Source organism: Condylura cristata, unplaced genomic scaffold (assembly GCF_000260355.1).
Source record: "Condylura cristata isolate star-nosed mole 26May11 unplaced genomic scaffold, ConCri1.0 scaffold00018, whole genome shotgun sequence".
Lineage (NCBI taxonomy): Eukaryota > Metazoa > Chordata > Mammalia > Eulipotyphla > Talpidae > Condylura > Condylura cristata.
In genome coordinates, this window is record NW_004567119.1 from 10,911,042 (window position 1) to 10,929,892 (window position 18,851).

Here is an 18,851-nt window from a genome sequence, read left to right on the forward strand (position 1 = left end):
AAAGACTGCCTGTAGCTGCCAATTAATAGTTTTGGGCTGTCAGGATATCATAATCTAGTGAGGGAGACAAATTATATTGATAGTAGAGAATTAATGACTGCTGAATAGTTTGGTTATCAGTACAAGTTTACAAAAGGAAGAACTGGATTGGCTTAAATAAATGGTTTACTCTGTAAAGTAGCTGGAAATAAGGTGGGATGAATAATTCATTTTATGAGCCAGTCAGGCTAAGAAACCTGACGTGATATCAGACATGCAAGCAGCTGGCCCGAGTCATCACAGCCACAGCGAGTCCCCAGCCCTGCTCAGACCCAGTGCGTGGTCACAGGGAGGTGTTCCGGGGAGTGGAGTTAGCTGCAGTTCACAGGACAGGCTGAGGGGGGCGCTAGAACTGAAGGGACCAGTCATGAGCAAGGGCAGAGGGGTGAGTGTGGTTCATGTGGTGGACTTAGGAGAGCAGCAGAACAGCAGAAGAAACTGAGTCTGAAAGGCGGTGAAGTACTTAGAGTTTGAAAAGGGGAATAAACGAGAAGAAAGCAGAGGAGGCTAGAACCTTAGGAACAATGCTGCAATTTGGCTATATAGAAAGTGAGGTAATGGCACCATGTACAGGTTGAAATCGACAGCAGGAGGGCAGAACAAGGAGTGATGCAAGGGAGATGACAATGGATGAATTCCCTAGGAACTGAGGGGAAAGACAGAGCTCAGAGCCTGTGGGTATGCTCACATTCAAGGGCAGGGAGGGGACAAAGTGTTCTAAAAGGTCAAGAAGTGTGGCAATGCAATGTCACTGAACTTAAGGGGAGAAAGAATTTGAAGCAGTGGGCTGTCAGGGTGGTTCAATGCCAAAAAGAGACTGAAGAGAGAGAAAACCAAGATAAAGCCATTCATTGTATAAGACTGTACTCTATAAACCAGCCTGTGGGTTTTCTGTTTTAAAATTAAATGCAAAGTACAGATATTAATATGTTCTGAAGTAAAATATATAAGCAAATGAAGGACATCAAGGATTCTGTGACTGTCTGGCACACATAACAGTACCTTAGAAACACAGAGCACTTGTTTTCCAAGTACCTCCAAATACATTATTTCACCTGATCTTTCCCAACATTCCTGGAGTGATTATAGCCTAAAAGGAGTCAACTTTCCTGTTTTCATTATTTACTTGCTCAATTACAGTTTTCATTTGTATAACTACTGATACTACTAACGAAAATAGCTATCCAGGAACTTTGCTGTCAGACAGTGAAAAATGATGATACTCACAATAATAATATACAACATTTATATATCTTAAAGTGGATTTTGCTGCAATTCACATGTTATTTCATTTTACTTTCAATGGTTTTGTGACATAGGGGGATAGCTTTTAACAGTCCATGCCAAAACCAAATTACCTTGAAAAAGGATAAACTAGACCAAATGAGTGAAGTTCTCATGCTTAATAAACTTAAGTTCAGTAAGAACCTTGAAGGAATCTTATCACAGAACAAGGAAAAAAAGTCTCAGCATATTAGGGCATATCAATTAATGGATCCCCTTTCTGCAAGGAGACAGAATATAAAGTTGCCTATTCCATTTGAAATGTTTCTAAATTTCCTAGCTAGATAGTTTTGGTTGCAAATGACAAAACCCACTTCAAACCCATTTAGAGAAAAAGATAGCAGGGATTTATTGGCTGAATAATGGAAAAATCTAAGGGTAGAAGTTCAATAATGATTCAGATATGACTAAGTCTAGCGTAATTCAAGCTGAAAAAAAGGAAATTTAGAACTTGGAAGGTCTGTGTGTGCATATACTGTGTATGTGTGGGGGTGGGGGTGGTGTAGGGAGGTCAGGGAGATTCTCCAAAGGACATTAGGTACTCTTAGAAGACAATAAAAAAGAAATGGATACTGTACAGGCAAAACAAGCAGATTCTCAAAATTATTCCTGTCTACTAATAGTGTTTCATCAACTAACCCTAAATTCTCACTGGTTCAGACTGGGACTCAGGAGTTTTCTATCATGATACTCTGATGCAAAAGTATTCAATACTAGCTACAGGTTAGTATCACAGAGGTGGCCAAAAAAACACTAAACAATATAGGTATTTGAGCTAACCTCTCATGTGAGGTACAGGTATCAGACACCCAGTGCTTTGCAATGCCCTACCTGTTTGAAAGGAACTAAATAGATTGTGCAAATCAACCCAGGAGACTTGCTTATATCATAGTTTCTTCCTCCCCTTTTCCTTCTCCCATAATGTCAGTGAGAACTTTGGACAGATGAGGTGTTTCCCCAAAATTGAAAGAATTAAGTAAAATGGGGCTTGAACAAAATGAGGAGACTATCATATGTATGCTCAAGGACCTTGAGATCCAGTGGGGGAGAGAGACGAGTTTTGAGAATTTCTGTTCAGAGCCAGGGAAGCTCTCAGCACCCACCAACAGCCACCTTAGGACCCAAAGGAATCCGAGTCTAATTGATATTTTGGAAACGGGTAGTATGGGGAAGTATGGGGTTTGCTTAGTTTGTGTTTACTTGACTTTCAGGCAAGCAAAAAGGAAGCTGGTGCATCTGGGGAGCTTGGAAGTAGTTCATAAAGGCTACAAGATAGTGCCTCAGGGCGAAGGGACCACAGCCCATACTGGGGGAAACGGCAGGGGACATGGCGAGTTTATTTTTATTCTTGTGCCCAGGGCTCTGAAAAACGCTTACTACAGATCCAAATCCTATCATTTTAGCTTGTATATTTTTATAGGCGAGTTGAAGAGCAAACACAGTTTTAAGTTGAATTTAGAGAGTCAGTCCAGAAATGAATCCCAGGGACTTCCCTGAAACCAATTGGGTGCTTCTGTGCTGCAGTTCTGCGACTCGGCCACAGGGGTGCAGTGCAGCTCAGCGGACCGCGGGAACTGGCGCGGAGGTAGCATTTTGGGGAGTGGAGCTCCAGGGAATCCCCCGCAAGAACAAACAGGGTTTTCTCCCAACTAGGTGGAGCGCTCCTGCATCTCCAAGTTTCCTTCCTTTACCGTCTAGCTCCCTCCATCCATTAAAGAGAAAGAGAGAGAGATAGAGGGAGAGAGAGAGAGAAAAGCCTTATGTAAACAATATGTGCGGATAGAAAATTGTAAAATGATGTTCCGCAAAAAAAGTAAAGAATGGGCTCACCTTGCAAAAGAAATGGAAAATAACCAAAATGCCCAATGATTAGGGGTTAATTGAATGATTTGTGGTATATTCATGTAAAGTAGTACAGTTCTTCTTAAAGAACTTTAAAAAAATACAATCTGTTCTAGAGAGAATTTGAAGATAGGAAAAAATGAGAATGAGAAAACGTCGAGTGGAAAAAAGTAAAATCCAAAATGTGTATTTTTATTTAGAGAAAAAATTAATGAAGGAAATCTCAAACCAATAAGTAAGTATTCATCCATATCCTATATGCAAAAACGTGACCAGTTTTATAATATTATCATGGTTACAAGAGGCTAGTTGGCTCAGGGGAGGATTCCATGTTTGATGATAACAAGATCTTCCATGACACAGGCCAGGGGCTAAGAAGCACCCTCACAGCTCTTTGAAAGAAATCAGAACACCAGAAAACATTAGTAGTTATTGAAGATAGTTAATTTTTTCCTGAATACTTTTCTGTATTTTTCAGATTCTCTTTAGATAAAATGTACAGCTTTAACTTAAGAATATAAAAAGTAATAACAGACTGAATATAAAATAAAAAGCAAATACTATAACATGAACAGAAAGGGAGAATCAAAGATTAAAGTTCTATCTTGCCATCATTTAGAGAGTTCCTTTCTCAGTTTGAAATGGGGTCTTTCCTTGCCAAAGGCAATTTGAAATGGTGACTTACAGTCATTGATCTTTTCAGCATTAAGTTAATTATGTGTTTTGGAGTAAACTCCAGTTTATTTATTATTTTTTAATATATTTTTGAATTTTGTTAGAATTTTTTGCATTGGTGCTAGTGAGTGATACTGATTATAGTTTTTGTAATAATTTTCTGGTTTTGGTATCAAGAATGCAGGCCAGAATGAATCACAAAATATTTCCTCATTTTATATTTCTGTTTTAATTGGGATTATTTCTTCCCTAGATATTTGGTAGAATTTACCAGGATAGCCATTTGCACCTGAAGTTTTCTTTTTTTAAGATTTATTTATTTATGCACACAGGCCAGAGGTGGTACAGGCCAGAGGTGGGGGGTGGGTGAGAGAATTCACCAGAGACATAGTGGGGAGCAGAACAGATATACTGACATACATTGCTGAGGGGAGCAGTGGGTGAGCCAGGAGAGGTCTGCTACTCCCTATAGGTCAGTTCCCTGGTTGAGGGTTGAATTTGTGTAACAGTGGCTGGTGACACCTTGACAATGCTGAGACCATGGAGGCCCAGTTTTAATTCTGATGATGATGTGTTCTGTGCTTCCCAAAAGCTTTCTATATATTTAAGCTGAAATTGTACTCCTGCTTTCACACAAGCCTTAGAAGCAAGTGAACAATGAAACTCAGGAAAACAGATTAATGAAATGCTTATATCAATTATATTTAATAAGTTAAAATTTCTGTCTTCCTGATGAGTCATTACATGTAAAAATCCTGGATAGGACTATTTTTAAAGTTTATATTGGGGAAAGATTCTTAATATCTTGCTTTTACCAGTTCTAGAACTTTAGCAAACATTTAAATGTAAGAAAAGTTAGTAAAAATTATAGTAATTAATGAACATTAAGGACAAAAGTTAAAATACCCATTCAGAGCTGCAAATGTAAAACTGTATCTATTATCATGGTTTCAATTGAATATGCTCTAATGCACACTGAAATCTATCAAGTTCAATTATTTCATAAATGATAAAATAATTATAAGTTTCTAAAATGATGGTAGGAATCACAGTAAATGCTTTTGGAGCATTGAACTCTATTCAGTTGTTTTTTTTTTTTTAAATAACTGGTAATAGCTTAGTGAATATGTTAGCAAACTATTTCTCAAAACTTTTCTTGTCCATGGTAGGTATTTTAAATGTATTGCATAAATGGAAAGAATAAACATACCAGTGCTTAAAGATAACGTCCAGGGGAAGAATTTCTTTTTCCAGAGAAAAATACTTTCCCTCATTCTGCTACTACAGAGCAGAGTAATAACCAACCAGCCAGTCAGCCCAGAAATGTAACAACCAATTCTTTCAAGACCACCTCATTAGTATTCACAGGTAACTGTCTCTAGAGATAAATGAATTAACTGTGAATCCTCACTTGGGAAAAATGCTATTCTCTTAATGATGAAAGAGGAAATAAAACTAGCCCTTGGTGGGTGAAAATGAATGCAACAGATACTTTAAAAGGGTAAGGTTGCAAGTTGTCATAAACCCAATCGATCAAATAGAGTAAAAGAGCTCAGATTCTAAGTCAAACACTATCCTGTATTTCAAGTCATCCAGCTACCGTGTCGTATCAAATACAGAAATCGGTGAGCAGAATAATTGGACACCTGACAGCTTTCTGGTTAAGCAGTTTTTACAGGCGCTTTCACTGAAACTATCAGGAAATTTCTACTTGAATAGAACCATGAGTTTCTTGAAAGAAAAAATGATTACTTACTATTGTGTCAATTTGGTGACTCCTGGATTCAATGACAACAAACAAGGACATTTCCCCCACGGGAAATGCTTCACATCAGTCAGCGTTTACTCTAATTTTCTGCTCCTTCCAAACAAATATGCCCTGCTGTAGCTGTGAGGTGCTGGTCACGGCGAATGATTTTTCAGGAGGGAGACTTGAATCCTTTCCTTTAAAAATCACTCATAATGACTCAACACGTGCGCCCACATGGGTGAGTCTCAAAGACACTCAACTAAGCACAATAACTCAGTCACAAAAAGACATAAACTGTCTGATTCCACTTACAAGTGTTTCCTGGAGGAGTCAGATTCATAGACAGAAGGAGTATGGAGGTTAGCAGTGCTGGAGAAAGGGGGTGTGGGGACTGGTATAATGGATGCAGAGTTTAATTTTTCAGGGTGTTTGAGGTGACTGGTTGCACAGCAATGTAGATGTACTAACACTACGAGCGTTTCCCTCGTGAATTTTATGGTAGGTGTATTTTACCACAATTTTAAAATGAAAATAAGAAAACTTCAAGGGCTTTCCAGTGATAACTGTAATAATTCTTAGTCTTCATTTCCACCAAGGCACATATGGAAATGACCACTAGCACTCTAGGGCAAATAGGTCAAGTTGTTGAAGGCCAGAGGTGACCCCTGGGGTCTCTGGCTAGCTTAGACTCATCTTTTTGCCCAAGAGGCTGAAAGGTTCTATCTTTTGGTACTTGTATTAACTCACCCTTCCCCCCCCATAATTGGGGAATATCTGTTCATATCTTCAGCCTAGCATTGCAGACTCTTGATAGTCTCGCTCAAATCTGCATGTAACCGAAATCCAACACAAATCTATTAAACAAAAATGGGCGTATTGGCTTACATATTAGGTTACTGACTATAGGCGGGGATGCAGTGAGAGTGGCAAAAATTTACTGTTCTTGTGCTCATCTTGCATCTGCTTCTGCATCCCACTGGATTCTAGCTTCATTTTTCAAAAATGTTCCACGTTCCTGATTTTCAATCAAAAATACAACTGTATTGCAAAATGTGTTGCAAAATTGCATCTCTAGTCTGAACACTTTTGTATCTGCCTCTGGATGTACACAGAAAGAGATTCTTTAGGGAAACAGTTTTAACACTTATCCCACCCTGCTTCTCACATTTTAATGTGTTTACGAAGCACCTGAGAACACATTAAAATGCAGTTTCTGATTTTCGAGTTTTAGACTAGGCCCTGCTTTTCTCATTTCCAACTATCTCTCGGGTGATACTGCCACATTTTGATTATCAAGGCTGTAGGAACATTCAGAAGTGCCTGGGAACATTCATGGATGGCAATTACTAGTAAAAGGAGGATATTAAACTTTTTGCAATGAACATGGAAAGAACGCACCCATCCACAAACATCAGTAACTTCCCTTTTAAGAAACATGCTGTCCTGTTGGACGGCATCTAAGAAAGGAGGGCGCTGATTTTGAGTGAGGAAATTGGGGTTAAAGGTTACTCATACAGAGGCACATCAGCAACCACCTGTGGTATTGAGGGGGTTGAGAGTGAAGTTAGTAACAGGCAGCAGGACAGCATGTTTGTTGAAGACTGGTTAAGCAAATGAGAAAGTCAGTTGAGTGAATAAGTAAATACGTTGAAAATTTACCAGGAGAGGCCCACTGGACCCTTCGCCCTACCAGAATGTTAGACTCAGAGCCTGAGTCGAGGCCTAGATACTTGTGGTTGGTCTTAGTGGAACTCTCTGTTTCTGATTAATGGTGTCACGATCAGGTCATGATCAGTACCCTAATAAGTTCCCTGTTCATGCTGATGTATTTGGTCAGGAACCAGGCTTTGAGAAACAATGGTTTATATCAGGCTGTCTCTCCTTTGGTGCTATTCACATTTTATGCTGCTGAGTCTTGGTTGTGTGAGTAAGTAAGTGGCTGACCTGTACATTTTGGGGTATTTAGCAGTACCCCTGGTCTCTACCCACCGGATGCCATTAACACTTCTTCCCATTCCCCTTTGCATATGCCAAGTGTTCCTTTGGGAGGTAAAACTGCCTTCTGTTGAGAACCAGAGGTTTAGGAGAAAGAACTGCTAATATTGATATAAAACTATCTTAAAAATATAGTTCATAGTTAAAAAAATCAAACAAACCAGATAGCCACGATATCATTGCCAAATTGAACATCATGGATGTTCCCTCTATGCTTTCTTTTAAGAGTTTCTATATTTAGTTCTTATGTTTGTGTCTTTGATCCATTGAGTTAGGTTTTGTATAACTGAAGGCTTTTGAACACATGGAGTGTCATGAAATGACCATGAACTAAACATCTAATGACTGATAATCATGTTCTTAGTGTCTGGGTCTACTCTTAACTGCATTAAAATATAATCCTCTCTGTCAGTTGTCCTGATCAACACTGACTGCCCTAGAATTACCTGGAGAAGATTTCAAAAATACTGATCTGGTTTCTGCCCTAGAGATTTGTATCTAATTGTTCTGGGATATAGCCTGGACACTCACTGGTACTTTTAAAAGCTCCCAGGGTGATTCTAATATGCAACCAAGGATGAGAATCACTGGCTAGGAGATTTCCACCCTTAAAACGTTAAGCAGCAGTTTACCATGTGATGATCACTGTTTATTCTATTTAGACATTGGACAGCTTGCAGATATAGGCAAAGGGGGAAAAAGCGTGCATTCTAATTCTAAAAAGTATGTTTCTAATTCAATGGATCATCTTCCCCGATATTTAACAACATTAGGGACTCCAACTTCAAGGATTAATGCAATTTTAAAGCATTCCTAGATGATAAATTGCTTAGGCTATTATTTTTATAACTCATATGTTTCTCTGTTATGGAATGGGACTTCTTTTCTCTTAATGCCATCATCTCTATTTCCATGAAACATATTCAAAAGGAAAAATATTCACAAATGAAATATGCTAACAGCCAGTAAACCAGCCTAGAATGAAAAAAAAAAAGTAACTCTTTATCTTTTAGAACTGAATATCCAAGATATAGATAAGGCCCTTAAGCTTTTTTCTAAAGCTATTTAGCTTTGTTGATCAATTATGCTTTCACAAACTCTGGGAAGAAAAACAATTAGAAACAGAAATTCAAAGACAGTATACCCAGAGAAACCTGGAGGGGTAAAGGGAAAGAGAGAAGAAAGGGAGACATAAGGAGAACGAGTGTTTCTTTTTCAAGCCCTGATGACAGATACAGAGCAGAGAACACAATCAGATCAGGCCTTACGTTGATAACAAGATATCATACTTGTCTTCCTTTGTGCTAGATCTTATAGTTTTCATATTGTGAAGTCATAGATAAGCTACGGGTGTTTAAATTCCCTTGTTGTTTAGAATGGAGGAATGTAAATTAGGGACAATGAAGACTTGTTCTGTAAATATTTTACCCCAGTTTTTTCTGCATCAGAATCACCCAGCTGGATTGTTAAAAATACAAACTTCTGGGCCCAAGTCCCCAGAGTTTCTGACTGGTAGATTTAGGGCAAAGTAGTTCTAATTCTAACAGGTTCACAGGTGACACTGTGCTGCTGTGGGCGAGAACATGCATGTGAGCCACTGTTCCTTGCCGTCGCCTTTAATGCTGAGTGTTGCTGGGCACACAGGTGTCCTGCTAGTCCTTATTCTTGGGTTACTAATACTTCTTTCAAACTTATTTTTGCATTTGATGGACTGCTTTGCTTTTTTACACTTTCCTTTCAACATGGCTTCAGTCCAATATCTTTTATTTTTCAATTGAATAAAAAGTCTTGCTGAATAACTCCCAGGATTCACATATTTGAACATGTGGCTGTGTTCTAATGTGAGTTCCCACAGTGTTTCATAGAAAGACCTTTGATTTATAAACAATAGTCCCTTTGCTATTATAACAGTGACTTTTATAGTCCTGCCATCTTTCCAAAATGTGTGAATTATGGGAGCAGGGATTAAGGCAGGAAATCAGGGCCAATGACACAGAGAGGGCTGTAGTCTGAATGTGTCTCTCCAGAGTCTGTAAAATGAAATCTAAATCCCCAAGGCAATGGTGCTAGAAGGTAGACCTTCAGAAGAAGATTGGCTCATAAGGGTGGAGCCCTCACGAATGGGGTTAGTGCCTTTATGAAATGGGCCCCTTCTACCATGTAAGGACATTACAAGCTTACAACCCAGAATAGAACTCTTTCCTATACATACAAGCACCCTGACCTCAGACTTCCGACCTTCAGAACTGTAAGAAAGATTTCTGTTGCTCTTAGATCATGTAGTCTGTTTTTTGTTTTTTCTTTAATAAGAAATTTATTTTTAGGACCCTCCCTGGTGGCTTAACAGGTTAAAGTGCAGGGCTATGAAGCTGTCCACAGCCACTGTAGCGCAAGTTGGATCCTTGTCCAGGGAGGTGACCCACATGGCAAAGCAGACCTCTTCTGACCTGCCTGCTGCTCCCCTCAGCAGTGTATTTCAGTATATCTGCCTGTTCTGCTCCCCACTCTGTCTCTGGTGACTCCTCTCACTTCCCTGCAACTCTAGCCTGTAGTCCAGTTCTGTGTACATAAATAAATAACTCTTAAAATTTTTTTTTTAATTAAAAAAATTTGTTTTTGTGTAGAAGAACTGGGGTGTAGGCAGAGGTTCAGGGGTGAGAGGATTCATCAGAGTCAGAGTAGGGAGCAGAGAAGCAGATTTATTGAAGGGAAGTGGTGGGCTAGACAGGAGAGGTCTGCTATGCCATACATGGGTCAGCTCCCTGGCCGGGGATCAAACTCAGGTGGACCCAGTGTCAGTGCTGAGATGTCACCCCTAGGCCGCCAAGGAGGTCCGTCTGTGGTGTTTTATTTAGACAGAGGGAGCAGATTTTATTAGGCTAACCTGTGGATTTCAATTATTCCTGCAATTTTACCTTATGAATAATCAAGAAGTCACTGAGGCTATAATTTTCTGTTGAAACTTTCCTTTTCAAAAGCTCCACATAGCAGCTTAATTATAATTTCTCACTGCCTACTCAGAGGAAGCTCTTGAAAGTAGCTGCAGGTTTTCTAAGTATGTAAGTGTTTTGAGTGTCATTTTGTAGCTTAGGATAAAGCACCTAGTGTAAAATGCATGTAGTAGGGCAGGAAGAGAATGCAGTTTGTGAGGGATCTAAAAGTAAATGGCATGTGTTCTCAAGACTTTAGCAGAAGACAAAATAAAGAACAAAAGGAGCAGGTAACTGCAAGAGATACTTTTTTCCCACTTTTTTTTTTTTTTAAAGATTTATTTATTTGTGCTTACAGAACTGGGGTACAGGCCAGAGGCTCAGGGGTGGTGAGAGGCTTCACCAGAGACAGAGTGGGGAGCAGAACAGGCAGATCGACGAAGTACACTGCTGAGAGGAGCAGCGGGCGGGTCAGGAGAGGTCTGCCGCGCAACGTGGTCAACTCCAGGGCAGGCGGGAATTGAACCCATGCGGAAGTGGCTTTAGCTTCTTAGTGCTGTGCTTTAACCCGCTGCACCACCAGGGAGGGCCTCCACTTTTATTTATTTATTTATTTTATTACAAAGTTTATTTTTACATCATTTTGCACATTTTTTTTCCATCTCGATTGTAATCCCCGCGGGTTTCCCATCACCAAATCACCCCTGTGCCACCACCATAGTCCTCCACTTTCATTTTTAAGAAAAAGTTTAACCCAATGATAGTGGATGCCTCCTGTGAAGAGAAGGAAAAAACATGAAAGCTAATAGACAAAAATCTGGACCACTTCATATCAGGAGAGGCTAGGAGCAGAGAACCTTCAAAAGATGATAGCTGAGCCACCAATAACACTTAAAAAAGAATTCCCTGGAAAAAGCAATCATCCTTTTTTTTTTTTCAAAAAACTTTTGTAAAAAGGAAAAATTTCCTTGTGATTTTAGAATAAATCATATTAAAAACTTAAAGGAAGCTTAGAAAAACAATTAGCCCTACTCAGCACTGTGAAAAGGTATTGGAAACAACTTACTCAGCTTTCTAAAGGGAAAAGGTGCTGTGCTAACTGTAACATTTTCTACGATAATGGCAGGATTTAACTCTCTGTTTCAGGGTATGTAGATGTTTCCTTTTTTTACAGAGATCACACCCTGCCAGCATGTTGGATAAAGGACCTTAAAGACATCATCTGAGGTAATGGGCCAAAGAATCACAGACTCAAGAGTCATCTTCCTCTAGTAACAAAGAGAACATAGGTCTTCAAGGCTGTGGTCACATGTATGAACTGTGACCATGAAGCGAAATTTCCCACCAATTCCACATAAAAACTACTAGGATCAGTGAAGGAATTTATATTCATCCAGATTAGGGCATGGAGACAATATCACACATGAAGGCAATATCACACATGTAGTGGGATGCTCTTTATCTACATGAATGCTGGCAAAACCATTTGCCTTTTTACACATTTTATATATTCCTGCTGGGATAATTCCCAGCCACCTTCTTGTGCATGTAATTACTGATATTTTTTTCCCTAGGAATAATTTTCTTAGCCATTCCTGAGCTATTGACAAATCTACACATTCCATCACGATATTGGCCTAGTGCCCCTCTCTCGGACCTTCCCAGGTCACTCCGGCTCAAGTTACTTCTTCTTAAAAAATTCCCTAGTTACAACTTGTGCCTAGGGATTAGGGAAGTTTATTTTCCTTATTGAATTACGGTGGTGAAGATGGTGTTGTGTTCATTGCTACAGTTTCTCCAAGTACTAATAGAATGTTTAGAATTTGGTGGATTCATGAAATAAGTGTAAACTATTAAATGGAAGGAAGGAAATAAATATGTAAGTATGGACACAGACACAGGGAATATTCTCTATCCTTAAAGCATGTGTGCATAGATAGATATTTAAACATAAACATACACCCATGTTTACAGATATATATATATAGATATATATATATATACATACATTTATGTAAATGTATTTGCATTAATATTTCATGCATTAAGTCAGAGCTTTCTGGTTCCAGCTAAGATGGTAAATGAAGAGTGACTGTTGCACAACAGCTGTGGAGATGCCAGAAGCAGATAACCACAACAATCTGGAATACAAGGGAACGTTTTCAACCAAAAATTAACAGCAAATGTCATAAGTAACACGACTCTAGATGCTGCATTATTTGGGAATATGTTTGTAAAGTGTGAAAGACATCAAAACAAGAGTCGTAGAGAGGTAGAGGAATTGATCTTTCCAGAGGTGGTTTGGACAGCTCTGGCTCGTGGCCTCACAAAGCGTCAGTGTTCGGGGCCCCTTCTAGCTCTCTGTCCCCCATCCCACACACTCACCATTTGTTCTCATTCTCTCCAGGTAGCTGCTCCCTGTTTAGGTGATCATGATCTAGGCTGGAAGAAGACAAAGACGTGTGGGACCAAGCCAGATGGATTTTCTGAAAGCGGAGGAATGTGCTCGAACATCCCATTGGTGTAACATGACCGCCTCTTTAAGTGCAAAGGCCCTGGGTTCTGGTAGGAAGGAAGAAACAGAGCCTTGGAACTGGGTCAGCAGCTTGTGGTGTCCACTTTGTTTCTCTTCTGTTTGAGGACAACATGGTGATCCTGATCAGACTCTTTTCCAAGGAGCACTTAATGTCTTGGCCACCGCAAAAAGACAAAAATAAACATGATTCATAACGTGGGCTGAATTCTGCTACATAGTGAAGAAACTATATCTAGTAGGTTTAAAGAAAATTATTAAGCAACATTGAGTAGCTTACAGTCTGCAAACTTGTTCATAGATGGCAATTTGGAGGCTATGGAACTAGGAACAACACTCAAGTTTTCTCCAGGTCTGCTCCAGTGGAGATACCACTGTTTCCACTATTTGGCAAAGACACCAGAGTGTGTACTGCGATTCCACCCATCTGAACACTGGGTACTGTGGTCAGCCTTTCCACCACTACCCAGTCTATATCTTCTACCTTTTGGAATGACGTCCGTGTAGTACTTTATTCTTTACCTCATCATTCTCCCTTTTAAAGTTGTGGTCTGGGTGCAGCAGACCTTGCCCATCTCGCCCACAAGGCTTCCCTCAGCAATGTATTTCAGTATATCTGCGTTTTATGTTCTCTACTCTGTCTCAGCCACCAAAATAAATAAATAAATAAATAAATAAATAAATAAATAAATAAACTCATGTCTTTTGTAGCAACATGGATGGAGCTGGAAAAGATCATGCTCAGTGAAATAAGCCAGAAAGAAAAGGAAAAATACTGGATGATTTCACTCATAGCAGGAGTTTAAAGGGCCAGGCGAGAAAATAATAATAATAATGAACAGCCATATACCAGAGACATTTTATGAGGGTGGAGTGGGGAGTGGGATCAAAAACAGTGCGGGGAGGGAAGTGCACTGGACTATGGTGATGGCACATGGGTGATTTGGTGATGGAAAGTCCATGGGGATGACAATTGAGATGGAAAAATGCACAAAATGAGGTAAAAAAAAAAAGTAACAGGTTGGGCTTTCTGGAAACAGACTCTAAAAGAGAGACTCGCATGTGGGGAGTCCGTTGGGGTCCACTCTCAGGCTGGACACCATGGGGGATGAGGGAAACCGTTGCCCACTGAGGGAGGGTTCAGTGGCAACAGTCTCAGCACCAGCCCGTAGTGAAACCGGAGGCCGAGCCATTCCTTCTGATTCGGCTAAGTGGGCCCAACTACCATTGCTTGCATAGACCAGGAAATGAGTATGGCGTTGGTGAGGTGATTTGTCAAGGGCATATTTCAAGTTTCTAGTCTCTTAGCTCTTGCTAATAATGCTGCTATAAACCTGGTGTGCAGATCCCTCCTTGAGCTCCTTATTTAGTTTTGGATACACATCCAGAAGTGGAATTGCTGGGTCATGTGGTAATTCTATTTTTATTTTCTGAAGAACTGCCTTACTATTTTTCATTGAAACTGCACCATTTTCCATTCCTACCAGCATTGCACAGTGTCCCCGTTTCTCCAAGTCCTTTCCAGTACTTGCTCTTTTATGTCACATATATATTTAAGTGGAGACTTACATATAATAACCATCTTGCCTTGTGTGTGAGGTGGCAATGTAGTTTTAATTTGCTTTTTTAATGCAACTTGTTTTGAAAAATTAAATATATTATTGTGTAATCATAAAGGCAATACATGCTCATTGTAGAAAATTTGGAAAATATGGAAAATCATAATGAAGAAGTTAAATATCTCTTAGAACCATGGTACTCCAAGATTACCAGTGTTATTTGGTCTGTGTCTTTTCAAGATTTTTTTCTGCCCAAATTTACACATGACTGATGTTCTTTAATAACACATGACTGATGTTCTTTAATATGGTCTTTTTTTGTAATTCAGAAGAAGGCCCCCTGTTCTGTAGGGAAATGTTACCAGGTTATGTAGCTTTATAAACAGCACAGCTAGATTTGGGGTCTTACTTGTCTCTATGGAGGTACTTTGTGAAATGAACAGCTTGTACAACCATATAGTTCTGAATGCAGGCATGGGTTTTATAACACACACACACACACACACACATAACATATATATATTTATAAAATTGAGATTATACTATTTGGTAGACAATGTTTGTACAGGACATAATTTATCCTAGTCAATTTATCTTGAACATTTAAGATGTTTCCAAAGCTGTGATATTATAAACTCTTGCTGCTATGACAATACCTGCCCATAAATCTTTCTGCATATTTACAAATATTTCCTTGTGATAAATTTCCAGAAATTGTGTTGAAAACAATTTACTGAGTGCTTATTATATGCCCTAGAGTGTGCTCAGTAATGTGTATGTTTAAAATTCTCACTACAAACCAATGATGTGGGTATTATGATTAGCTCTTTTTAGAGGAAAGCTGAGGCACAATAAGAAAGGAAGCTGGAGACCTTCCTGGTGACAGAGGGGTTAAAGTCTCAGTGCTGTCAAGCTATCACCAGCCACTGCAGCACCAGTTCAATGCCAGGTCAGAGAGCTGTCCCACAGGGTGCAGCAGACCTCTCCTGTCTCGCCAGCTGCTCCCTTCAGCAGTGTATGTCAGTAGATCCACCTGTTCTGCTCCCCACTCTGTCTCTGGTGTATCCTCTCATCCCTCGCACCTCTGACCTACACCCCAGTACTTGTATGCATAAATAAATACAAATAGATCTTTTTTTTTTTTTTACTTAAAATGAATTCTTTATTTCTAAATAGTAACAAAAGAAAACAAACCTATTCTGAAATTGGGGGGAAAATTGAATGCACCAAAATAAAATTAACCTTATTTCACATTACATAATAATTGTTGGAGTCTATGGTTGAATTGCTTTAGGACCTGTGCAACAATATGGTATCACAGGCCACAGAAAATATATTTTCAGACACTGTAAATCTTTTTTTTTTTAAAGGAAGTTAGTGGCTTGATCCAGGTCACAAAGCTGGAAAGCAGTAGAGCTGGGATTTGGACACACATCTGTCAGCTGTGTCTGCTTCAGAGTTTGGGCCCTTCACATGCTGTAGTGATTCACTTTAAAGGAAAAGACAGATGGATTTGAGAGGGGTTTTCATAATAAATAAGCCCTACATCATCAGTGGAGGAGACCCTGATCACTTGGTAATTTCCATGGGAGATGGGACCATTCCAAAGCCACGGGGTTTTGTATGCAATAGAAGATATTCTTACAGGATGATGAATATTCTAACAGGATACACACTGTTAATTTCTGAGCTCTTTTTAAGAGAATCAAGTTTAGAAGATAATTTAAATTTAGCTTTAATTTGGCTACAAATGATAATGTCTTCCTGCCCTTTTTAGTTTAGATTCTAAGGTATCTGGGTCAACAAAGGGATCGTTTTAACTCCTCATCTTAGGATGTTTCTTTCTTATGCTACACCTTAGCTTCTGGTTTTTTGTTTTTTTGGCAAAGGTGAACCCTTTGCCCAATTCCTAACAGATTTAGGATAGACTAAATCTCATGAGCTCTGTGAAAGAAAACTGTGAGCCATGGTTAGATACAACTCTCCATTTTTCATATAATCCTGAATTTTTGGTATTTTAAATACTTGATACTTTAAGAAATGTATAATCAAGTGAAGCTATAATTACATTTTTAAATGGGAATAAAGGAGGCAAGAAAAAGAGAGGGGAAATCTATTCACTTTCTACATTAAAGAAATTTAAGATCAGTTCTTTGACCTACTACACACACACATACACACACACACAAATATAAAACAGAGCCAAGGAATGCAAATAAATAAAATGAGATAGATGAACAAAGAATACAACTTAGAAAAGGTCAACTTCATATCACAAATATATGCATTAACAATAGTGTGCTTGTTTCGAACTCCTGCTTAACTAATATTTGTAACTTCTAAACCAGTAAGGTTCAAGTTACTGGCTGTTTCCTGGGCAGTAATGTTAAATATACATTGCTCCAAACCAGAACTCTTATATTGCTGATGGGAGAGTACATCCATATAACCACTTTGGAAACTTATTAGATAGTATCAGATCTCATTACATATATTGCCAATCATCTAGAATTCCACTTAAGAAAAAATGATACTTGCTTGTGCTAGAAAACTTGGAAATAGAGAAAACTACAAAGAAGAGAATAAAAATAGTCATCGCAGTATGGAAATAGCCATTATTACTATTTCTAAGGAAATCTTGTTTTGTGTTAAGTTTATTTTGCACAGTAATATGTTTGTGATTATGTTTCCATTAAGAGGTATTAATATTATTTTTATATCTACCCACTGTATTATGAGTATAGCATAACATATTTCTAATTCTTGCCAAGCAAACAGATGAAAAATAATTGCTTCTCATTTTAGCTTTAATTAAGATGGTTGTTAAAATAAAATAGTAACCAAAATTCTTTGCTTATTTCACATATTGACAATTTTTTTTCTACTTTATTATGTTCTTTTGATATTTAAACTCCTTTCCAAAGACTGAGTATTCTGAAACATTAGTTTGTCCCTATGAAGAAGCAGGTATTTAGAGAAATTACGATCACAGATGGATTGTACTAGGAACTGTCACTGGAATTGATGTTTTATGTTTTCAGTTCTTACCCTTTTGTTTTCTTCTAGTACTATTCCTTACACTGTACCCTTTAATATTTTCTCTACCGCCTGCCTCTTAATTTCAGATACTTCACTTATTGGTTCTGCTAGTTTTTTAAGTATTATGATCTATCAAACAGTCACTTTGGAAATACCCAATATTTATCATTTATCTATTTCTATATTTTTACAGCATTGTTCATTTTTGTACAAGTTTGAGTTCTCCTCTCAGGTATTGTCCCCATAAAATTACCACCACCAAGACACCCTCAAACTGTCACCATATCCTTGTGTTCCTTCCCCCTCCCTTGCTGAATGTTTCAGACTTATATTTTGCCTACTAGTTTTGTCTTTTTTTCCCCCTGATCACTTGTATGACTTCCCTATGTTCCTCCTATAAGTGAAACCATCTGATATTTTTCTTTATCCTTCTAGTTTATTTCACTGAGCTAAAAGCCCAACATCTATCTTTGTTATTCTCTACGTTATGACATATAGTTCCCTTGAACTCCTTCCACTTTGCTGTAAGTGGCAACATTTTGTCTTTCCTTATGGTGACTAGTATTCTCTTGTGTGGACATAACACATATTCTTTATCCAGTCCTCAGTCAATGGGCACTTAGGTTGTTTCCACGTTCAAGCTTATATAAATATTGCAATAAACATCAGAACACATTAAGTTTTTTGGCTAGTGGTTTTATTTCTTGGATTGGTGTGTAAGAGTGGAATTGCTGGATCCTATGGCATTTCTATTTTCAGTTTTCTAAAATAAATCCACATTGCTACAAGATGGCAGCTAGTTTACAGTCTACCAACAGTATAACAGGGCTCCTTTTTCTCCACATCTGCTCCAGCACTAGTTGTTTGGGGTCTTTTCAGTATTTGCCATTCTCACAGTTGTGAATAATATCTCACTATGGTTTTGATTTGTATTGCCCTTATTAAAAACAATGATGAAAGTTTCTCCATGTGTATATTGACTTTCTGGGTATCTTCTTTGGTGACTTATCTGTTCACATCTGCTGCCCATTTAAAAAAAATTTGTTAATTGCATGTATTTTTATATATCTATATTATATATTAGTTTCTTGTCAGCTATGTTTTGTTTTCTCCCATTCAGTAGGATGTATTTTTATTTTTCCTATACCTTTCTTTGCTGTGGAAAGTTTTTTAAATTTGAGGTAATCTCAATTGTTTATTTTTTT